We start from the raw sequence: 25468 nt of genomic DNA, 5'->3' as shown, positions 1-25468 counted from the left end.
GTACTCGATCGCTCCCAAGCACTGCTTGTGACGCAGTCCTGAGGAAACGCCAGCCCGTCTTGCCGCCACTCCAACGTGCGGTCTACCCTACAGGACATTGCAGGCACGTAGCCAGGACTTTTTTTTTTTTTTCGGGGGGGGGGGGGGGGGGCAAGGCCTAATTGTTCGAAAGAAAGTCTTTCGATGGCAATGAGACGTCCCCCTTTCTATCGACCGCCAAAGAGGGTAGGCCACTACCTACACTCGCTCGCCCCCCCTTGGCTACGCATCTCAACAACTTCTACTCGAAAGGATTCGTGCTGGGGCCGGGAAGGAAGAGAGGCAACGAGCTTTTCTTGTTTACAAACAAATTATTTAATAGTAATTATAAATGACATACGCACGTGCTCTCCTCGCACGACACACACTACACAAAATCATAACAAAGAAATACAACACTCGCGACGTAAAATGCAGAATACAGGAGGAGGATATCAATGATAATAAAATAACGCGATCAGCACAAGAGGGTGAAGATAATAATTAGTTAAACCGCGCAATGTCCCGATACGCTGCTTCCCGCTTCGCAAAGTTCGTGAAAATAGAAAGCGATGTGGCTCATCTCACGATTGGCACCTGTGGTAGCGACGAAATCTTCGAGGACTTTCTCGGTCTTTGTCCTCGCTTTCAAACAAACTGCAAAGGGTGCTGTCCGAGGCCGCGTCGATGGCATGGCTTGTCTAATGAACAGTGTATAGTCGGAGAGCTGAAATTTGCGTTTGCGAAAGCTGGTGTACTCTATAGCCGGATGTGAAATGACTGACATGCCTATGCGTGATCTAGTTTTACAAATCTATCCTCTCTTTATTTTTGTTACTCTTTTGCTACAGATCTCTTTGTTAATCTTTTCCCATTTCCAACGCTTTGCACGACCAAGCGGCGCAAGAAGGATGTTTTAACTTTTTTCGTAATCTAGCGCGTATTTAGGAAATTTGTAATTGATATGAACCTTACTTAGTGGTGTTAGTTATCTCTGATGCTGTTAGATTTCTCTTTCGAAACGATATTGTGATATAAAGTTAAGTGGTGTTATTTTATTGCTGCTGGTTACCTGCTTTATTTTCTTCAGTTGGTACTGCTTTTTGTGTATGCGCTGTTCGACGCAATATATAAATTTTCATTATATTAGCAGAAGCACTGCTGTGTAAACGTGCTAAATATTAATTTTTATCTTACTGCGTTGCTCGAATATCTTCTTTACACTGACGTGTTTAGAACGTGGGCCTTCAGCCCAGTCAAACTGTTGTTAACATTTCAGCCACCGAGCAATTGTATCCTATTGTGTTCTCGAAGATTGTAGTGACTGTACATAAATAAATGTTAGCGTTTGCTTTTCACATCCTTTGATTGGTAGCTGACGCAAAGCACAGTGAGGGGGAACAGCGCAGGTACCGACGGCTAACAGTCACACAGAAGACAAACGCAGCTCTGACTTTCAACAAAATGGTTATTTCGCTTGTGCACAGCTATTTATACTGAACACTTCACAAAAAAAGTTATTGTATCTGCGCACAGCTTGTCCTCAAGTCGCTATCGCCCTGGCATATTATCAAGAAGGCTCAGCTCTTTTTCACACAAGGCTACACTGACAGGCAGCTAATGCAATTCTAACCCATACGTAATTTGGCGGGTGCCTCGATGATTTATGTTGTAAGAGTTGGCTTAGATCGAGATAAAATCTTGCAGATGATATTTTATCTCGACGTAAGTCAACTCCTCAAGTCATCAGATGATGTAAGCTTACATGTAAATCATCGAGGCAGCCGCTGTCTGGATGACTGATGGGAGAAATCGCAATGAACAGAAGCGTTGGGGCTGAGCAATGATTGGCATCTATTGGTCATGCGCGGCCTCGATATCTATTACGTTGCACTTACCTAAGCAGAACACCGTGCATGTGTATTGGAGCCTTGAGCGACTGAAGGAAGCGTATGTGCCATGTAACAAGATTTATATCTCGGACTTCCAATCTCATAAGTCAGGCATTTATAAAACAAGATAGGAAAGAGGAAGGGAGTAAAACATACTGAAAACACAGCGCATAAGTTCCTCACCTACGTGACCCCCCCCCCCCCCGAAGGAACTCGCCTTTCGTGGCTTGCCCCCCCAGTAAAAAAATCCTGGTGTCGCCCCTGACGCGTTCTTTAACGTTGCACTTGCTACAGGTGTGTCATTATTGATTAAGAATAGCGCGCTTTCGGTACTGATTTCTTACTTAACAATCTCAATATTAAAGTGTATATATCGCGCGGCTCTCTGTTTCGAACAATAAGGTAAAAACGCGTTCAAACACGTTACATATACGCAAACTCATTGCGTATATGTAACGTCCATGTATGTGTTTAAACTTTTCTATACATGAGGCAGTGGAACCTCCATATAGCGAAGTAGCATCGGGATTATATATTAGTTCGTTATATCCGATATTCGTTGTAAAGGTAGAAATTAGTATCGGCTCTAACAAATCGGCAGTTTGGCTTGCGCAAGAAGTCTAGTCACAAAAGCGTTTTATTATAGGATTCAAACCCGCTATAAACGAGGTAATCCTTACCATGTTTCCTTGTGACTTCTCAAACTTCGGATCATACAGTGGCACAGCCGGTCAAATGTGCTCGATCTAAATTTCCGCAACTTGTCAAACGCTTGAAAAAGTACGGTTATGAGTTGTCTTACAATATTTATTTTGTTTTTTACGCTACCTTTCTCATTTTAGAGCCTCGCACGAGCCAAATATCCCTTCGTTATAGCCGATATCGCGGTGGCTCTCGCGTTCTCGGTTTCTTTATGAAAAAAACAAGTGTCACCGAAATGAGGCGTGACCAGCCACAATTTGTTCTTATTTCGTTATAACCGATAATTCGCTATATCAGGGTTCGTTCTAACGAGGGTTATCTGTATAGATGAGGGTTGCATCTGTGATAATCTTCAACACTTCGGCATTGTAATTAGTGTGTAGAACAGATACAGTCGGTCTGTGGGAACCGGTACCACAGCTTTCACACGGACGCCTGCCGTAGGAGCAGCAACGATTTGCAAATACCGTCGACTGTCTCGGGAATGTGTTTAAGCTCGCGCGCCATCTAGTACTATCCAGGGGGCGCCACTCGCAGCGTTGACGGCTGATGTATGTCATACATCCATGATTGGCGCTGAAAATCAAGGCTTCTACAGACATGCATGGACAGATACATCGAAATGTTGACGCTACGCATACGGCGGCCACGACGGTCGCTTAATTGGTGAAGAACCTCGGGCGTAAAGCGAAAGAAGTGTGGGTTCGGCTGCCACATGCAGCATGTGTTTTCGTGTACTTTCATTTCTTTTCTTCCTTTCGTTATCCCTACATTTCTTTTTTTTTAATTAAAGCCACAAGTAATTAGCCTTTGATCCTTGGCTTCATTGCCTTTTTCACTTCACATGGTTGCGACTAAAAAAACGAACAAAAGAAAGTAAATCGAGTACCTCGGCCATTGCTTGAATTTAGGGAGAGAGCCTTATAGTATGCCTCGTGTGAACATGACCTTGATAAAAGCCGGCGTAAGCATGACCTTGAACACGAACTGTTCCTTCACTCCGTCTTTGCGGCGTTCGCAAAAGAATAAAAAAAAAAACAGCAACACGGCGTTCGCGTGTGTATAGTGTGCGGCAAACTCGCCTGTACAAGCGCTTGTATCGTAGCTTCTCTCCTTCTATCACGTCCTTTTTTTGCGCTGTAAAAATGAACGTAATATAATAGCCACACCGCATGCCTTTCGCTTTCAAGTCCACTATGCACGAGGGACCCTACCAGTTTTCTCATCCCTACTTAACCACTATGAGCGATCTCGCACGGCAACGGAGCTTGTTTCGCTGAGGCACCTTATGTAAATCTGAGCTACGGTTCCACCCCGTATTCTGCAATCAGGTGCTGTACCTGTGCGGCGAAAACAAGGCGATTTATCTTGCCCCCTTGGGTCCTTCCATTGTATTCGCCTGCTGTTCCTCTTGTCATTGTATCGAGTCACAACTCTTTGTTGCGTCGTTGTTGCTCGTTGCGTCGTCTCCGCCGTCGTGTCGCCAAGCCGTAAGTACCCCATTCACGCTCTGCGCATGCGTGGCGAAACGCACTCGCTCCTGTTTTAGATGTCGTCCTGCAGAATCCCCAACTGTTCGCCATTTTCTGCCGTGTGAGAACATTCTTTTTTCTTTTCTGGAGGAAAACCACCGCAGTGGGTAATTCCGCGTCCTTCTAGTAGGTCTTCCTGAGGTCGCGCGCGACTGCGCTTTGAAAGGAGTGGTTAGAGTTCTAAAAAATTTTGTGTAAAGTGAGTCGCGATGGGAAAGTACTTGCGTGATTCGAGCTCTCCGTATTGGCTGCAAGTTACCTCCGTTTGTTAAAAAAAAAAAGTGAGCACCGGTCGCCTGCGCGCAACAATTAGTATGCGTCGAGGGTTCTCACAAAGACTTTCATGGTTGCGGCGTGTGATTATTCTAGAGTATTGCCTCCGTGATCTGGCGGTGCCCGTACGTGCAGCCGCTCTTGGAGGCTCTGATTGAAAAAAAAAAAAAAATTGGCCGCGTATCTGCGTGCTTCGCTGCAAATGTCGTCTAAAGACGATAGAAGAGGCGCTGCGTGAGATATGGACGCCATCTGGTAATATGTCGGGAAACATGAGTGCTGTGTTGCGGGCTGGTAGTCCCGGCGCAGCAGCAGGCGAAGGCCGGCGGGGACCAACGCGACCGGCGGGGACGCCAGCCAGCCCGAACACGTGGTTGGCGCGATGCGCTGAAGCAGAAGAAACGTCCGCACTCAACGAGTACTCTCCACACACTTTTATTTACACGTCGCCTGCGTAAAACAGGAATGCCAGAGCGGCGCCCCTTGGCATTCGTACAGTGCAATACAGAACTGAAACCGAAACACAACAATGAGCTCGTGCAGAAGGCACGGAGGAAGGCAAGTTTCAGCGCAGCTTAAGAAACTAGGGTCTTTAGAATTTCGTATGTATACATTTTCTATTAAAGGAACACACCACCTAATACTTACCTAGTGATGCTGCGCCTCAGATATGCGTGATATTTACTTTTTGATCGACAAGGTTCTCAAGTATGAACAGCCGTACCAGTTCAAGATGGCTGGCCCTTGGGCAAGTGGTTCAACTTTGGCCGAGTGGCTGAATCGAGTGACGTGCCGACAAACAGAAAGACAGACAGACCAAAATTTGTCCGTTTAGGTATCCCAAGAAAGACCGTCTTTAAAAGACATAATGTGTCCCAAAGAAGGCATAAGGCGGCATGGGGTAAGTGGTGGTATAATATGATTGACAAACCTGAAGTCATAAAGATTCACGAGGGAGTCGACTGGCACAAAACAGGAGTGGCATGGATATCATCGAAAACTGCCTTTATACCTTCAAATATGGATGCATAATAAACTTATGATCATGACGATTGTGGTGCTTACGCAGACGGCGCCAGATGGACGAAGTCTGTGAGTTTCATGCACTGCGTGCGCAGTATTACCGTACGCCAAGTTGCTGAGGGACCACGATGCGTCGCGCATGAAAATCCACCTGCGTCACATCACTCGATCGCAAGTGCCGTTGCTATGGCAGCGCGCATGCGCCGTTGTTGAATTGCTGCAGGGAAAGGCAGCGTTATCATTTCGCTGTCCTCTTTATTCCAGGTATATATAACGTATGCGCATAGCTTTCGTGAGTGTGGTATATACAGTTGCGAGAGCGCGGCTACAGCAGCGATTCGAAGCTCAGGGGAAAAAAAAACAAACTAAATAACAGCAAGAGCTGCAACTGCACTCGCGCTGATGCGATTTTATTTTATTTTTTTCCTTCCTCATTTCCCGGTAAGCCGTGCGTGACAGTTATCTGAGTGAGGCGCCCGCGCGTTTTTCTATACGTGCAATGCTGGGCTGCTTTCCGTTCTTATTGTGTTGTCATAGCGAGTGAGCCGAGCAGCAGCGCAGCGCGATTTAGAAAGAGCGCTGTCAGCCTCTGCCGCGCCTTACAAGCGCCACCTGTCTGCTCATACCCGACAAATACGAGATTTCTGCGAAATCTGCTCATGCGCGCTGTTTCCAGCGGGTCTTCCTGCATAGTGTCTCTAGGAATTTCAATTAGGTGCATTCTCCTAAAGCTAGTCGAGTCATGTCCCTGCTTTCCTGGTTGAAGCTTGTCTCGCCTTCTGCCTGCAGGAAAAAGCGATTGTAATAAAAAGAAAGTCGCCTTGACAGAAAAGAAATAAGCAAACGAAGAAATTAGCAAGAAAAAGGGCAAGTGATAAGCAATTACTAAGCCCAGTTGGCAAATGTGCATTGATGAGGGAGGGGTGGGGGGGGGGGGATAATATTAAGGCAAGGAAAGAAAAGGTTCTAGCCGGTGTGCTCTGGAGTCGCTGTCGTAGTGTACATCCCGAGGTCTCCGCCACCGACTATTCGTCAGTCAGGAGGCCTGCAGGAGTCGAACCACGGCTCTCTTTGCCTTCTTCATTGACGATATTCAAATAACCACTCTTCCCACCGCTGTATTTCAAATGTGAGGAATGTAGTTTTGTGGCATAAGGGCCGGGAAAGGCTAGAGAGCGCCCCCTTCGCCTCCTCTCCTTCTCCTTGTGACCTTGTCCTACGCGAAAGAATTTGGTCTGTTATGTTTAGATCGGTGTGGAGTGCACTACTGTAATCGAAACATGGATGATGCTGCAGTTTTACGCAGTGGCGTAGCCAGGGGGTGGCAGACCGCTCCCCCCTCCCCTCCGTATTTCCTTCGCCCATGGGATACAGAGCACAAAGTGACACTCCATAACACTTACCTGCACGGACCCCATGCATGTCAGAGCTAGGGCGTGACACTCAGTTAAGCCACCGGAAGCAGAGAAAGCCCGGAAAGGAAATGTCTCCTCTTTTTTTCGTTTCCTTTGGATAAGTACCGATAAAAGGCCGGACACAAAGAAGAAAGTTTTAATGTGTGTGTGTGTGTGTGTGTGTGTGTGTGTGTGTGTGTGTTTTTCACGGGATAGCTGCCCACAAGGTATACAATGCCGGCATGCGTGTCCACGCCACACAAAATTCGCACCATTGCGCCACCGGAAAAGCTATCCGGATTTATTAATTGACGGGGAAATCAAGAGAAGCAGGGCGCGCATATTCACAAACACAGACAAAACAAAAAATCTTGAGGCGACCCTAATAATTGACTAAGGTGTCTGGCAGCGGCACTCGCACGTCGGCGCTCGCGTGCCCTGGTGTATTCCTAGTGTTGACTTAGTGATTCGTCGCTCTGTCGTAGCGGATCTCGGAGGCCACGCATAAAGAAATCTGTTTTGCCAGGTGCCGCAACGAACGTAGCTGCTGACAAGAACAGCGCCTGCTATTTCAGTGAACTCATTCAATAAATTTTAGTAACTATCCTGACATTTAATTGGCCCTGTTCTTAAGTAAAGTTATACTCCGATGTCGCATGTATCCAATTTAACCCTTAACTTGAACGAGAAACATAGATTTATATAATTTATAGGACTATTTCTGAATAATAGGGAAAACGAAAGTAAGCACTCGACCGGAAGTTCTTGTAAGAAAAAAAAAAGTTTCGCTCGGTGCTAGTGCCACTAAAAAAAATGACCTACGCTAACCTTGTATGTAGGAACAAATTTCAGCCTTTCATGAAGCAGGGCGTGTCATTAGGGAAGCCGTCTGGCCAATGGAAAGTAGCGCTTACGAAAACAAAAAACTTCGTGTATTCGGCGGCCCTCAGGCTGCCGAATACACGCTGCCATTATGACGTGTTGTACGGAGGCATGGAACAGTTCAGGTGCAACATTCTGGGCGCATAGTTTTCTTTTTGAATAAAAAGTAATGAATGTGCGCGGATGAACATTACAACATTGGTGAGCGCATAGGATAGTATATCTCATTAAAGAATGAAGGCGTGAATTCTGAGCAGACTCCTATCGATTTTATTGATTTTAAAGATCAATAACTGTAGGCATTCAACATGGAGAGTGCGCCGAATTTTAGCGCGGTGCACGAGCGAATTGACGCCTGCCAAACAGAGGCGGCGAAATTCGCGCGGCGCTGTCAAAAACGTGGGTCCCGGATCCATTGAATAACGCGATTCGATGCCACGTTAGACGTCATATGGACGACCTATAATACCGCGTGTCGCGAACGACAACGCTGGAGTTCTTAAAGGACACGTCGGAACGGAAAGGATTTCGTCAGTCGCAGGAAACGCGACCGTCGCGCGCACCTCTACTCAGTTCCTTGCACACCCACGCAGTTCCTCGAGGATTCTAGGGCGACAGAAAGGCGTACCATCGTCGGTGACAGCCGCGATGCTCAGATGTATTCAGTGTACTTGTCGGGCGGCCCGGCTTATACCGAAGCTGTTCGGAGTTGTACGCCATATGTGTCCACGCGTGTACACCCTTGAAACGCGGAATCTGTCACGTATGCGCGCTCAGCATGCGTATAGTGTACAGACGCTGTCGCGAGCCTGTCGCAGCGTCAACCCTTCAATCGCGCATTGTTATACGGATTACTAGAAAAACACCGCGCTAAAGGGTCGAAGGACGAAGAAAGGAATTTCACAATGCGAGCGCTGACTCTCGGCTGAACGTTTTATTCGACAACGATACCACATACGAGAATACCCCCCCCCCCCCCCCAGGCTTCAGCAATCAGGCGAGCATGCGCGCTTATGCGAAGTTGTACGCCTACGTGTTTTATATTCTGCGTATACATATTACTGCGTGTATTTGTATGTGTGCATGTATATTCACACATGTAAATTTGGTAAAATTTGGGGGAGGAGTTTTGAAGCGCCATCACCTCCCTGGCTGCGCCAATGGCGTTGATGTGGCGTCTCTAGAATTTAGGTTCTAACAAATCTCACCGACAAGATTCGCCTGAGATCTCGCCAACAATGGCTTCCCATAAACGTCGGGCTGTGTTCCGGTGCCACAGGTGCGTCGAGGAAGAGGTTAGAGCAACTAAATGGCAGGCGTCGAGGCGGGCGCCAGAAAATGTCTCGGGCCGATGCAGCTGGCCGCTCGAGCGGTCAGGTCTCTTACAGTCCTTGCATGGACTCGACAGAAGAAGCGCTTGCTTACTTCGAGTCTGTAAAAAAAATGTTTAAAGGTACTTTCACTTTACGTGTTATGACTATTGTCTATTGCGACACACACACACACACACACAAACACACACACACACACACACACACACACACACACACACACACACACACACACACACACACACACACACACACACACACACACACACACACACACACACACACACACACACACACACACACACACACACACACACACACACACACACACACACACACACACACACACACACACACACACACACACACAGTGCATTTGGACATAAACTGGTGTTCTCTGGATTCAATGTAAATCGTCATTCATGTGCGCTAGTGATGAGTGTTTCATTTAATTAAATACGAACTGAAAGCAATGTTTCAAAACTTGGAGATAATTGTTCAACGGAATATTCAATACAACTCCATTGTTCTTGTTCGAAAGTTATACTCACACAGCCCCTCAAGTTAAAGCTCAGAGGTTTAAAGAAGCAATCTGCTGGCACAGAAACCATGAATCCACATTCAGTCTGACCTGAACTTCGCATTTTTCATCATGAGGTGCGTAGTATATACGAATATCTTTTGAGAAAGAGGAAAAGGAGTATGGAGGGGGAGGGAAATTCATTCAGGGAGCAAGAAAGTTCGGCCTAAAGTGTGCCCTGTTTTAGTCCGTACCAGGGCGGGGAGTATAGAGCGTTGCACTGGGGTTGTGCTCAAAACAGCAAGCATTGCATTGATCACAGGCGAATGCCACTCGGGGCAGCAAAGAAAAGACAAAATACGCTCAACCTCCAGGCTTGCACGCCGGTTCGTTCGGTAGGAGCGTTCGTACTGCAGAAAATCACTCGAAATGAAACATCGAACCGGCATTCGATCGCGAGGCCTTAAAGATAAGCGTGACACACGCGAATGCCGCGACTTCAAAGGCACATCGTGACCTAAAAATACAACGCACGGCCGAATCGAGACTTTGGAGAGTGTGGTTTCACTTCGTGGCTGCAATATATTATAATATACTTTGCCTTAAAAAAAAAAGTTTCTCCTCACGGGGCCCGTGCGAGCGTTTTCTCCATAATACTACTCTTATATCACGACGTCCATACATTTCAATATTTCATTTATGAAAAAGTTCTCTCGATCCTTCTGTGTGTAGAGGCTCGCATTCTGCGGTTTTCGATGCGATGGAGCCGTATGCGTGAAGGGTTTTTTTTTTTTTTTTCATATACACTTCAAGTATAGGCGGTGCGACCCCCAATACCTTTTCTCGAGTGCCGCGCCGCCACAACAAAGGCGGGGCCGTCTGTCATTTCCGGTGCCATACCGCCAACTGCCAAGTGCCGAACGGAGCCGTATATGATAATATAAACCAGCCGCGTGCGCAACTCGTCCGCAGGCGGATGAAAAGCGAGAATTCCTAATGGTTTCCTATACCAACTGGCGCAATAACTTCGAGCTGCGCCGTATGCGTATATATAGTCCACTTTACGGAGATCATAAATGTCAGGAAGGTGAAGTTTTTGAAGTGGCACTTCCGCAGTACTATCTTGCGCACGGGGTGCGGTTGTGGTTGTTATAATCCTGCCGCTCTCCGTTCCTGATGGCACCATCAGTATATGAATGTCAAGTGAGCAATAGCGTTAACTAATTAACTGTAGCCGGAATATTTTAGCACTACCGGCTTCAGCATCATCGCAGTCACTACCTCCTCTCTCTTTATTTCTCCCTTTCCCCTCCCTAGTGTAGCCAGAAGGACAGTCTAGTTATCCTTCCTGCAATCTATGCGAGTCAGCCTACCAGAGTCGCAGTCAGCGCAAGCCGCGGTAAGCCAAACCTATCCTGAACTGATTAATGAGCTCTTCTCAACCTGCCTCTTTGAAAAACCCCACCGAAGAAGCCTGTTTGACCTGCCCTCGGTGAGCCTTTTGAAAGCTCTGCGTCGCCAGAATTAATTGGGTATCCTCCGTTACGGCATCTTCTGTATAGCCCTCTTCCTTGCTTTGGAAAGTTAAGAGCCCGCTTTCAACGATCTGACCAGAACAGGCGCATTCGGCAGTATTATACGTGGGCCGCGATGACGGCCGAACGCGCGGTGCCGCGCGGAGCGTCGCACTGACGCGCGGCTCGCAGCGTGAGTGACACCTCTTTCTTTCTTTCTTTCTTTCTTTCTTTCTTTCTTTCTTTCTTTCTTTCTTTCTTTCTTTCTTTCTTTCTTTCTACGAGGACGGCCCACGTCAGGCGCCTATGTAAGAGACCACCCGGCGCTATGCATTCGGTGACCTCAGAGAAGCTTCCCCGTCGCGCGCCGACGTGTCAGGGCGCCGAAGACGCCGGGGCTCGTTTGATATGCGTTGCGCCCGTGGCGCGGCCAGCCGTGCACTGCTGTGTGCGTTGCGCAAGGTGGGATGTTGGGAGCAGCCGAGTGTGTATGCGCGCATTTCTGTTTCTTCGCACTCGCGGCAAAGATGCCCGCATCTTCGAGTTTTGCTTTTTGCCGGTACCAACCTCCCAGTCGTACCTCTCTCCTTCTTTCTTTCTTTCTCTCTCTCTCTCTCAGCGTACGTGTTTAGCCGTTGGGGTCACGGCTGTGCAGGTGGTGTAAACTGCGGGAGGGTAAGGTCTGCATGAAATTGAGCGCTACGGGGAAGCACGTTCAGTGCGGACTTGCGTCAGTCTCCTGCTTAGTCAAGCGTTCGCGGCTTACGTAAGGATGTACAGGATGAGGAACTAATCAGCGGCTCGTTTTACCTAGCCGATTGCTGTCGCAATGCGCTGATTCAGATTTTCGCTGTAAGTGAGCGTGTGGTTAAACGACTGTCCGCGTATAATAATAATTATTATTGTTGGTATTTAACGTCGCAAAACTACGATATGATTATGAGGGACGCCGTAGTGGAGGGCATGACCTTCGGGTCAGCAGTCGAGCACCGTAACCACCAGACCAACCACCGTGGCGGGTATCTGTCCACGTAATAGCAAGCATTTCCATGAATATGCTCCAAGAAGAGTCGTTTTAGCTCGGCGTCTATATTTAGCAAATAAAAGTAGTAAGCAGCCGGGAAGTGACCTTGATTTTCTGAAAATCATAACTGGCAATTAGCAATAAGAATTCCTCAAGGTGATTGATTGATTGATTGATTGATTGATTGATTGATTGATTGATTGATTGATTGATTGATTGATTGATTGATTGATTGATTGATTGATTGAGTCCAGTCAACGCCGAGCGGTCATATCTTCGATCGAACTGTTCTCGAGCTCTCTGGATCTGTACATCTACAGCATGAAAAGGTAAACAGGGTGAAGAATAAAGCACATAAAAATTTAAAAAGCCTCACGTGAACCTCCACATAAACTGAGCGTGTTCGCAATGGATGGACGCCTCCGGACGTGTACTCGATGTGTGAGAGTATAATAAAGGTGTAGTCAATACGTTGTGTATACCGAAGCACTATGGAATATGGCCCGTATTCACGAGAACGTCTTACGCTAAAAATCACGATGCGGGACATATCATTAGTGAAGCCGGCTGAACAATGGGAAACCACACTTACGAAAGAGAAGTTTCGTGAATTCGTCCCCAGGGCCCGTGATTCTGCCCGATCTTCAAACCACGTGACGTCACGAAGTCTTTGTCGCCGTCTTTAATAGTGTACGCGGTTTCCAGTGACGCAGATGCTTATTAACGCAAATTATATTGACGCAAATGTTGATTAATTACCAACTGTCTGTCGATTTTAAGTAAGCTCCTTTTCTTCTCTGATGTATATAAAGCTTAACACGAAATTTTCTTTTTTCCTTCATCCACTTTTGAACTAGCCCGAACGCTGACGCAGCCATATGATGCGTTATCTATAAACGGCTGCCATTGGCTCAGCACGAAGTGTCGTTGACGTTGCAACAATATACCAACAGTGGCGAGAAGTGTTTGAGTCTTCACTTTATGCCTGAACCTATAAGGAACTCACCTAATCGCCTCATGCGGATACAGAACGCACGACTACATACATATATATTGGATGGCACCGTATATACCATAGATATGCAGAGAAGCCAGATAAACCCCGGTCTTATGAAACGAAGCGTTATTCAATTTCTCTGCCCGTTATTAAGTTTACACTCGCCTTTTTTTTTTTCACATTTACTCGTTATTTTTCTCGTATTCTCATTGCACACGTGCGCGTATCTCGCGGCCGGCTTGAGAGAAAACTGTGCGTTCCGCAGACCGAATGCATACGCTTAGCTCCGTGAGTTTAGGTATAGGTCGATGCCGGTGCGCTGTCCTTTTCCGGCGCGCATGCAATCAAGCCGAAGGGATCTCCCTGGAGCGATCGGGAGTCTTGGATTTCCCTTTCTCTCCTTTCTTTGTTTTTTGTTTATCTTTCTTTTCGTTTCTTGCTCCAAATTGTGCTCCGCCGTGGCTTAGAAGAAAGGCGATATAGAGTCCTGTCCAAAGTATATATCAGAGGAAAAGGCAGGGATGGAGAGAGAGAGTGAGAGAGAGAGAAAGAGAGAAATCAAACGCGAAACGACGTGAGGCTCGAAAAGAAAACCACAAGGTAAGACTCTCCTTGTGTATATACTCAGAGTGCGTGCATAATGAACCGAATGTTTTCTTAGGTACGAGGTGCTTCTTGGGCAATCTCTCCTTCTTTACCTGCTTCATGTTCGTTTGTGTATGTTTTTATGTTTCGCCGCGCTAAAAGGGAGACGCATACGAAAAAGACCGCGGGAACGTCGGGCGTATATCGCTGTTGCTGGGCGCCGTTGAACTTAGCTCCCGATATTTTGGGGAAAAGGTATTGGACTTTCGCTCTTCATATCTACAATCTCCTTACAGTTCTGCTTCTGGCTGTATAGATCTGCGTTTCTCTCGGTGCCTTCTTTGGTCTAGCCCTGCGCGGTTCTTCGCAGCGTCAGAACCTCGAAAAAGGCAATCGCGAAATTCACGGCAGTACATTCGTAGTAAGCTTTTTTTCTTATTTTCCTTATTTACGATATGTGTTTTATCTTTTTTCTTGGTGTATCGAGGCGGCATTCTCATGTTTTAATCAACGTGCACGATGATGAGGTGTTTTAAATTTGATTCTTCTCACTATACTGCGCGATGAATTTCGAAGTTCGGGCACGATGAGCCGTCCGTGTTTAGTACACTCTTAATCAGGTCCCGCTTATAGTGCTGGATATAGTCAGGTAACTGGATATAGCCAGCATTTAGCTTTCCTGGATATAGCCAGCATATTTAGCCAGGACCTGATTAAGAATGTGGATAAGGTAGACGTTCAGGATAAGATGGTAGATGGTTGGGGTATAGGTGTACGAAGCATACACGTATACACGTGCAAAGGTAGGCAGTTGCCTTGAGGAAGGCCGAAACGTTGTCTCCAGCGACACTTACTGTTCAAGTGCTTTTCATGCCATATCTAATATAGGGCGCTCGCTGTTCGGCTAGTTGGTGCATGTCCAATAAGAGTAACGGGCTTAGCGCCAAAAACAACCACGGACAGGGAAAGGGGTATGTATAAATAGGAGTGGAGCTACAGTGTTAAGATGTTTATTTCTTGAAAATAGTGGGCATATATATACGGAGACGATTCTTGCGTAACTCGTGCGCAACGTGCGTTTTCTCTCATCTCGACCGGTTAGCAATGCTAACAAACACTTTTCCGGATCTCTCACTCCGTCATCTCAGCCAAGATTGTCACAGGATGGACGGCGCCCTGGGATAATATAGTTATAGGAGAAATGGTTCGTTGCATTGGTTACGTTAGGTTAGGTCGTTGGGTGATATTACGTTATCGCTATTGTCATGCAACCACCCGCCCCCGCTTTTCGCACTTGTAAGTTAATAATAATTAATGATAATAATAATAATAATAATAATAATAATAATAATATAATAATATAATAATAATAATAATAATAATAATAATAATAATAATAATACATCACCATCAAATGTAAACGAGACCGTATAGCATATTATGACATGACAAAGCTAGGGTCTATTTTCACAAAAACGTTTTACTCTGGAATCGTTCGTACGAGAACTTTTAGGCCAAACGTAATGCCGGGCATATAATTATCGAAGTCGACTGGCTAAATGCAATGAGCCCTTACGAAGGTAAAGCTTTGTGAAACCGGCCCTAGATGCGGAAAGGCCACAAAACGCGTCACATTACAACGTCAAGGGTGTCATTCAAGCCTAAACCTTTGACGTCCGTCTTCTCTGTGCAGCAAGCGATCGTTCTACGTTTCATAAATTCCAAGTAGTTTCGAAAGAGCAATTTGACGCGCAAGGATTGGTTTAACGGTTCCGTCATAACTATGCCTCCACTCTGGTGTCAAAACAGAAGCTAGAGAAGAGCAACGTAGTTCTGTTCGTGCTGACCTTAAAGCGCGCATCTTTGCTCGCGCTCCACGGACAAAAAACGCTCGTGTGCTGACATTTCGGTGCGCATTAAAGAACACCAGCTGGTCATACCTAACACTCACAGAGCCGCTACGTCTCTGTTAGATATAAGCTGTAGGGATATGAAAGAAACATTAACTAGTGCGTTTTCCTCCGTAAATATATACGGTTCGAGAAATGGTTACGCATACCAGGTGCATGTCACCTGCGTTTATTTGCTTTGAAGCGAACCCAGTCAGTGCCCCATTCCTCGACGCAACGCCAAAGCTTCGCTTGCCCCCATTCTCTCGATAGGGCAAGGGATCCGGAATTTCATTTTATCTTTCCTTTAATTTCTTCTTATCTATTCTATTACCCTTACTTAGTGCAGTCAACGGAGCACATTCTTGGTTCAACTACCCGCCTTTCCACCCTTCGTTTTCCTCTCTTTCTCTCTCGTCTTCCGTGAGCTTCCACCGTAATCAACATGAACACAGTTTCGCTAACGGCCTGCAGTTTTTAACAGAGCCAGCAGTAGCCCTATTAACGAAGCACGAATGATTTACACGCAAACACCACTGCTTGTTACCCACCCCTCGAGCGAAATGTCGCCGAAAGCTCGAGCAGAAGCATGCAACACAGCTCGCCGTTCCAGAAAATCCGCGCTTCCCATTAGGACCTCACCCCGCGCGACCATAAAAGTCCTGCTGAACGTTCAGGTTCCCACGCTCGCTTAAATGATGACGCGACCATCCGAACGTCGGCGACGCCATATTACTGCGCCATTGGCAATGAGTCGTTCTCCGTAACGCTGCGTGCCATTGGAGGTGCCACCCTTTTCTGCCATCTTTTACAGCGAGGCCGTCTTAGTCTGCCCTGTGCCGTCGTCGTCGTCGGCGTAGTATAGTAGCAGTAATAGTAGTAGTAGTAGTAGTAGTAGTAGTAGTAGTAGTAGTAGTAGTAGTAGTAGTAGTAGTAGTAGCTGTTGTTGTTGTTGTTGCTGTTGTTGTTGTTGTTGTTGTTGTTGTAGCAGTAGTGGTAGTAGTAGCAGCAGCAGCAGTCACGCAGGTAACGTGACCAGAAGGGGCACAGAATAAAGAAATAACTAAAATTAAATGATCATAACGATGCCTCCGTCAAAAAAATAAAACGAAACGGTCATGATGGGGATCTTTTTTCATCGAAAGCAATCGTCTTCATCTTCATCATCATCAACATCATGCTCGAAATGATGATGATAATTTTTTGTACCGAAAGTCATCATGGCATAACCATTACAGCTTCGCTGTCAGCCGGTTTACACTGCGTGGAACTGGCTGTTTTTTTTTTCTCATTTGAAGGTCGTGAAACTCTACACTTCCTTGAGTTTCCTTCGAGCATGGCACATGACACACACACACGCACACACGCACGTTTGTTTACGAAGAGAACGAAAATAAACCCTGGCTATAAAGAAGGACACCGCTGGGAGACACCAAAACAGCTTAGACTTGCAGATATAGTCGCTCTAGCGAATACTTATATTAGTTCGGCGGAAGCGTGCAGGCGCGGGAACGTAAACACACGTGTACGCATGCACGCGCACAATCTGCATGAAGTCGCCGACTCTGCGCTTCTTTTTCTCACAAATGGATTTTCCTAGAGCTTAATCTATAAAACGAGCAAACAAGAAATCATGTTGTCAGGAAACATAACTATAGTTATCTCCATGGGAGTTTCTAGATTAGTTTTCTGTCCTCTGAAAAATGTAACGTTGTTTCGCCAGCAAGAAAGTGGCTATCGGTAAGAGATAGCTCCGAGAAGGCGCTGACGAATTGGAAATATGCAGAGGAAGTTTGGAGCTCACGTTTTCATGCCGCCTTAACATCGTGCCTGAGCTCATACGAGCTCTAACGTGCCGTCAACGGAGCTTAAATTTAGCATATCAATAGAGTGCTCCCTCATACTAAGTGCGAGCAATTCCAGAAAGTTGGCGCGCTCTATAGAAAATGATATACGATCCTCTAGTTAGCTCATAAGCCGCCTCAGTGTTTCCTTTCTTTTTTTAACCTTTCGCAGCAGGTGCGGAAATTGGACGCAGGAAGTTTGCGGCATGCAACGTTGCACACATACGTCAGCTCTGAATGTGAAGGTGGTTTACAGTGTATACGCTGGAGTTCTGTTACGTGCTCTTAATTGTTCCAAGTTGGCAGGCAGAAAAGGCAGGCGTAGGCTACAATAAATTGCTTATGCAGACGCATAATAATTGTTGGGGTTTTACGTCCCAAAACCACGGTACGATTATGAGAGACGCCGCAGTGGACGGCTCCGAAAATCTCGACTAACTGCGGCTCTTTAACGGGCCTCTATAGCGTTTCACCTGCATCGGAATGTGGCCGCGGTAGCCGGGAGTCGATCCCGCGACCTCCGAGTCAGCAGTCGAGCACCATAACCACTAGACCTCCGCGGCGGGTCGTCCGCTCTCTTCCTTGCCTTGCTTACGGCCGGCTTGAAGGTTAACGTTGAAGTTGAAAGTTAACGATACGGAATGTGCGTCGTGTCGTTCTGAGGACGAGCGTCCCAGATTGGAAGTTCGCGTTTCTCATTTCGCGGTCCATCCTGGAAGAGGTCGAGAGGCAGCCGCTGTTGCTGCCCTGTGTGGTTTCTCCACAGCGTGATACACACTTATGGGCACACAAGTGCGACGTTGCTGTCGCAGAAACGAAGGCGAGAGAGAGGAGGACGTGAAAGACGATGTATACGGGAGGAGGAGGAGGAGAAGAAGAAGGGGGTGGCTTCGTCCTGACGGTTCCTGTTTGGTCATTACTGTGTCGACGTCCGTCGCAGCGCCAGCGGGCCACAGCATCGTCGAACTTGTAGCGTTCGCTTGCTTGCTTGCTTGCTTGCTTGCTTGCCTTAGCTTCTCCGATCGCCTCCATCAATGGCTTGCTGTCTGAATCTATGAAAACATCTATGACACGCTTATGGAATGACCCTAATTATCGCCAAGAACGTCTTTACAGACTTGACTCTGGTCGTGCTTTTCTGATTCCATTCCGGTTAAGAAGAGACCAAGAAACACTACTACATAGATTGCGGCTGGGTGTTGCGTATACAGGAAGATACCTTTGCAAGATTGGGCAGGAGCGAAACCCTAACTGCAGTGTGTGTCACACGTCTGAGACTATTCACCACATCCTGTGCGTGTGTCCTCAGTACGCGACCGAAAGACAATCACTTAAGTGCGTCGTAGATCGTCTGGACTCCCGACCTTTTTCGGAGGAGAAGCTTTGGGTGCTTGGGAGCATGCAGACCAGGCCCAACGAAGTTTAAAGTGCCTATTGAGATTTCTAAGTGATACAGGTTTAGATGCTCGTCTTTAGAGCATGTGCGGCATAAAGACTTTTGCGCGTGCCCTGTCCCCGTGCAAAACAGTGTGTACAGTGACTCATTTGCCATACCATCGTCGCCTATCATCACACCTCCCTCTTTCTCTTTCTTTCCCCTTTCCCCTTACCCCCGTGAGGAGTAGCAGGCTAGAACCCGCTTTCCAGGCCGACCTCTCCTCCTTCTTCTCATTAAAAGCATCTTCTTCTTCTTCTTCCACGTCTTCTTCTTGTGGTGTGTTCTAGTTTGTCTTTTTGTTGTGTTCTTGTTGTTTCTTCCCTCTCTATTTCTCTATACGTCCCTCTCTGACCTGACGTGCCTCGGCTACCTGCCTGCCTGCCATCTTTTTGTTTATTTATTTTTTTTTTTCGCCACGAGGCACACATTCTTGCGGGCCCGTCCCCTTCTTTCTTGCGGCTTGTGTGCGTATATATACGCTGCCCCAAGAAAATTGCTCGCACCGTGAAAAGCCGTCCGCTCGCTACTCAATGAAGAAGGAGGCTTGGCGGGTGCGGGGCTGTATACGTATCTACGGGACAGGTAATACGCAAAAGCGAAAAAAAGGCAGGCAATATCCGTCCGTCCGTTGCGGCGCGGAATCAGGCTCGCAGTATTTGCGTTCCTTTGTCGATACGGCCTTCTTTTTTTTTTTTTTTTTCGCGCAGTATTTTCCTGCCTTTATTATTCTTCTTCTTTTTCACCTCCATTTGCCAGCGACATAACCTTGATCGCACCGTCAGCCTTTTTGTGGCTCTTATTTATCTGCAGTCGGCCTGGAAGCCCCCTTTTTTTACGACGTTTTAGGTTCTTATCGCTTCTCCACCCTCTCTCTTCTTTCTACATCTTTTTTTTTTTTTTCTTCTTTGACCTCGCGCTTTTCGTGAACGCCCGTATATTTACTTCGCCTCACAGCCGATGGCACGCTTGCCTGGCGAGCACGCGTAATTGAGGGCTGTATAGCTTATTTCAAGAGCGCTTTTTTGTTGTAGATGTCATCGTCGCTACTGAGCACGTCTGTCGGGCTTCTTTAGGCGTCTCTCGTGGGAATGAGGCCGCAATCCGTCTCCGTGTGTGCGTGGTCCACTGTTCATTGTTTGGGTGAAAAAGAAACCTGACGTCATTAGTCCACGCAGTACATAGCTGTCCAGCCTCTAGATGGCTGTCTCTGCTATCCCGTTCTTCGGGTATCATATAGCCCGCGACGCAGTGGGCCTCCGGATGAGTTGTAAAGAAGAAAGCCTGCGCGTGATATTCAGACGAGCTACTGTGAAGAGCTCCGTGGAAGACTCTTCTTTAATGCTTACGGGCTATGCAGTGCTTCCGCTGTTTGCGTCATCCAGCTCTGCAGTTTAGATAAGTAGGACTCGGCCCACACAGTTGACCGTTTCGTGGGACACCAACTCTATCCTGGCGGTAACGGCGAGGTATATTGTACTCTTCCCATTCAAAAGATACCATTGACGCATGCATCATTGAACCGCACATAACTTGCACATTCCCTCCGCTTCATCGGCGTGCGTTATCGTTTCCGTAAACACTGGCGACGCTTTTAAACTCCTCGCAGTAGGCGTAGAAGACAGTACGGGAGGGAAATAAAACCGGTGATGGTCTTCTTTTTTGCCCGTGTGGTCTACCTCGATGATGGGCCGCTTAGCCGTTAAGTATCTATCACTCTTTCTTTGGAGGCCGTTATGCTGGCCTTTTTTTTTTCCCCTGCCACCCACGCGAGAGGCGGAGCTCGAAGTTTCAATGTAGTTCTCGGGCACTCTCGCTCTTTCTTCTCTTATGGTTGTTGCGACCTCAAGTGACGGCTTCGGGTTTTCGGTATACACTGAAGGCCTCGTTTCTTGATAGGCCTCAATAGTGGTGGGCGTGGGTGTAGATTGAAGTACCGGCCTGCGATCTTGGGTTGTACGGTGTTGGGTTTGGCCTCGTCTTGGTCGTGGCGTGTGACTGTATCGGCTAGAAGTGACCGTGGCTGCGAAGACCCACATTAGAACAGAATTGGATGACGTTGATCGGTTCCGAAGTGTTTAAAGGGGCCATGACACCCAATTTTCCATCATAATCTGTGTTATGTGGAATAATCCATGTGCATTCAAAAATAAGCTGGCGAAATTTTAGCGCACTTAGTCGAGCACTTAATTTATAATCGAATATTTTTATAAACACGCGAGCGGCCCGAGAGTCGGGCAACACTGGTGCACTCGCGAGCCGTGACGTAACAAGCAGCTAGCTGTGCAAGCCTTTTCATTGCGGCGAACGATATTGTTCCGTGGTCAGGTGCACGTGATATCGAGATAATTGAGCTTTCTTCAGCTTGGCACTGAAATTGAACGATTTGCAGCGGCTGAAACTTTGGTAGAAGACGACGGCTCCGTTCCGTGCTGCACGTGACGTCACAAGCGCCATAGCAAAATGGCGGTCGCCGGCGGTGGACGGGCTTTACAGCCGGCGACTTCAAGGTCTTGTTTTGCACTGAAATAGTCTTTTACGGCCCACTTTTGAAATCTGCATAGGCATAATAGACCTTCTACTTCTAGTTTTCGCTGAAAACCACAAATCATTGGGCGACTGTGTCATGGCCCCTTTAAAATCACCACATGAGAGTCGGCGTTATGTTAAGGGCTCCGGTACAAGATTCATAACGTGGTGCTTTTTGACGTCCACGCAAATCTGTGAGTTAAAGTTCCTTTTTTTTCTCTCTCTCTCTCTCTCTCATCTTTTTTTTTTTTGCGTTTTACTGCTATAGAAACACAGTAGAAACCTTTCATACCATAAAACAGACCCAATTTTTGTATCATGAAAGACTAACAGAACGTGTATTATTGTCGTTAGAAAACAAGCGCGCCATGCAGACGCGTAATGTATAAAATCAGAAATCACTGCACAGACAACCCAGAGTGCAGTGCGGTATATATTGATCCGTATTATATCGCATCGCAGTGCGATGCGCTACACAGAAAATACACATTAGGGCACACCAATTCGCTGCCCGCGTGTACGCTTCCGCGCGCATTCCTTGCGTATGCGCGATCATGGCACATGTTTACTGTCTACTCTAATACGCACAGCACTCATTACGCTCTTAATCAGGTCCTGGTTAAATGCTCGCAATATCCAGGAAGCCAGACGAGAAATGTCCGGCTTTCTGGCTATATCTAGCAATTTAAGCGGGACCTGATTAAGAGTGTATGGACGGTATGCACGTGTACGCAGGATACACCCTATAGATTAAGCGGAGCACCTCCTTCCCTTTGTGCCCCCGTCACATACATGTTTGGTACACACATATATCAAGTACTAGGCTTCCGCGTCTATTCAACTGTGGTACCTCGTAATCATCCCTCCTCCAGGACAAGAAAACATGCTCATCACCACTGCCACTGTTCTTGTAGCACGAGATGAATGAAGATGCCACCGCATAGAAGAAGAGAATGATAAGCAAGCCTATTCTTGCAATATGAATAGACGAAGATTTCGCTTTTCATTCCTCATTTCGGGACAAGGCGTTCCTTTCCCGGGCTACTTTAGTGTACCTGCTGTCGTTTGAATAGACGAATTTTACGACGCGAGAAAGGGTAGAAAAGAAAAGCGCGGACTCGTCCTTATAAGTTAGGCGGCGCGTGCATGCGTGGAATGCTCGTCGGTTGCATTCTCCTCATCTTGTACGGGCGCATACATCAGCAGCGAGAGACAAAAGCATTTCCTCCGCGCGCGCGACAACCATTGTGCTCGTCGAGGTGGTGGTGCTGCGCCGCCATGCAACCGAACGGGGCGTGCATTGTTCGGCGCGTGCAGTCCCGCGCACGCGTACACTCTTGGGTGCGGTGTCGGCCGAGGCTTCTTCTTTCCGGTGCGAGAACAATGCCAAGTCGGCGTTGTCGTTGTTGCCTGGCCCGTGGCCATTTGTACGCGTGTATACAACTCTTTTCTGTTGTACGCGCGGGCGCGCGCGCTCGCCCACCAAGATTACCGACACCCAACAGCATTGCTGAAGCCCACCGGGATTCTGTAACGTAAAGTGCCCTTGTGTCGCGGTATTTAGACTCGAAATTGGGTCGACTGGGAAATAGGAGTTGGGTCATATAGACGGCTCTGTCTACACATGGTCTCCATCGCTATCTTTCATCGCGTGTCACTAATGCGAGAAGAATCATTTGGGTTTTGCACCGAGAATGACGGAACGTGAGTGGATAAACCTTATCTTGAGGATTAAGCCGTTGATCCCCGGAACTGAGCCTCCACCTTATTTTAAATAGCCGAGGGCTTGTGCTGACAACCTGTAGATAACCCTGGTTGCCAGCAGTATCTGGTCATTAGGACTTGGGCTTCTCAACTGGTACTCTCACGTGTCCTCTGTTGGTGCTTGAATGGGCGTTCGAATTGAAACGGTTGAAAGATAGAAGGTAGGGTAGAAAGCACGCTGTAAAGAGAGAGAGAGAGAGAGAGAGAGAGCTGCGGTCCGCGCTGCCCGCGTGTACGCGTAAAAAGGAAAGAGGTTTGTATAAGCTTCGGCCAAGATTCGTCTGTCAACATTGCGCCACAAGTGCACGGTATCGAACACACGGACAAGTATATATAGTATTAGTATAGTAATGAGAATTTCTCGTAGCCGTGAGAAGCTTTCTGTCCTCTTATGAAAATAGAGAGCCGCAAAACGCAACACAACGCGAATGTAGATAAGTTTAGCAAAGATTTGCGAGATATCACCGCCAGCGCTACTGTTTCCGGCTTGATCCTACTCTTATGAAACATCCACGTAGTCGCTAACATTCTGCCGTCGTAAAAGCAGTCAGTCGTTAACACCGCTATAACTGTGCGCTCACTATATATAAGTGGCACAGCATTTGTAGCGCATACTATTGGTCGACCAAGAATCGAATAGAGCGCCTAATTTTATACAGCTGCTCTAAATAACGACAGATCAGAGTTCGCAAACATGGAGGCCTTCATGACGATATTTCAGAGTTGGGATTTCTGCCCGGCCGCCTTAGTCTAGAAAAGCAACACGCGGGTATGATTTCGCCAGGCTTTTTGTCCGTGAGCGCAGCTTGCTATTGGCTGGCTGCATTCGCTGACATTATGTCCAACGTCAGCGTTGGCTGAAAATTTCTCTCGCAAACCACTCTGCCGTGAGAGGTTTTCGTGAATATGGGTCCTCCTGATACTTGGAACGTAATAGCCATCATAATCATCGTGCGTCATGTGCCTTATATAGTTTGAACGACTTCGTATATCACCAACTTCCTGTCTCAGAATGACGAATACTCTATGCTATGCTTTTTTGTAGAATATTCGGTATCCCTCGACCTCTCCAGCTCCTCTAAAATATTTCCTATCTGTCGCCACCGACTGCGTCGCCTAATCTCATTTTTAATCAAACTTCATTGCCTCTCAGCTTACGATTAGCTATACAAACTGTCGTTTCCACTCGCTAAAACATTATATTCTACCGGTACTTTCCTTTTCTTTTTTTCATTTGACCGTGGGTCACCTTCGCTTTAACGTACTCGCTACGTGTCCCTAACAAGCGTATATAGCACTCGCTGTACACAAAACAATGGCTGCCAGAGGACCGCTACAGTTCCAATCGCATACCGTCTATGCAATCCAATAAATCCGATGTTTTTATAACGGCATGGGCCTTGGGGACAAATTAATTGCCTCGCTCCTGGCCAGTCCGTATATCGGCACATAAACCGAGACTGGAATGACGAGAAGGGACACAAAAGTACTAAGAGAGAGAGAGAGAGAGAAACAATAAATGGGATGAGGACGTAACGAGCCACTTAGCCGCGCACGCCAGTGCTTTTAGTGCTGCGTGTATATCTAGCGTGCGCGTCTTCACAACACTCTAGCTCTCTCTGTACTCTCCGTGGCGGCACATTCGGGCACGCGCACCGTTGTTGTTCGCTGAGGAGAACAATGCGCGGACTGTCATGTCGACCGGTGCGGCAGAACGCAGTCACGATGGCGCGATGGCTTTATGGGCACGCCATGTACGACAGCGAAACAAACCTCTTTCTTTGCCTCTTTTTTTATCTCTTGTTTTTTTTTTTCTTTATGTCGTCGTCATTCTTTTCTGCACTTCGGGCATATTCGGCCGCGAAACGACGTTGTTTGCAAGGTCGTTGCGTGTGTGTCCACGGATGGCCACGTAGAGAGTGACAGAGATGAGAAAGAAGAGACGATCGCTTCCCTTCATGTTTCGCAGAGTTTGGAAAGAATTGGTTTCGCGCTCAAGCAGCTGCCGTATAGGGTTAGCATTGATTCGTAAGATTGATGACGCTCGGCCTTGATATTTTTGCCTGACATTTTGTTTTGTTGCCGTTTCGAGGAAGGTCGGCTGCATTTCGTGTAGCGAATACCGTCTTGTACTCAGACGAACGTTCTGGGGGGAAAAAACGAATAAATGAAGAAAAAGACTCGGTTGTCGGCTGTGGGATCTACATGTGTAGGCGCGTGTTGTCCTGCAGGACAATCAGTCTTGTTTTGTTTCGAAGACGGATAGACCGCTGTACGTGAAGGACCCATGAATCATCATCACTCAGCTCGGGGGGTGCCC

The 25468-nt window shown here is 47.2% G+C and overlaps 1 protein-coding gene across 1 annotated transcript in view; it reads left to right on the top strand.

The window, feature by feature from the left end:
* LOC119390079 (rap1 GTPase-activating protein 1) overlaps positions 1–25468 on the top strand; it is a 376410-nt gene that overhangs the window by 4514 nt on the left and 346428 nt on the right. The gene's annotated exons all lie outside the window — the stretch shown is intronic.

The sequence above is a fragment of the Rhipicephalus sanguineus genome, chromosome 4, assembly GCF_013339695.2.
Source record: "Rhipicephalus sanguineus isolate Rsan-2018 chromosome 4, BIME_Rsan_1.4, whole genome shotgun sequence".
Lineage (NCBI taxonomy): Eukaryota > Metazoa > Arthropoda > Arachnida > Ixodida > Ixodidae > Rhipicephalus > Rhipicephalus sanguineus.
The sequence above is the reverse complement of the archived record's forward strand: the minus strand, read 5'-3'. Positions and strand labels throughout refer to the sequence as shown.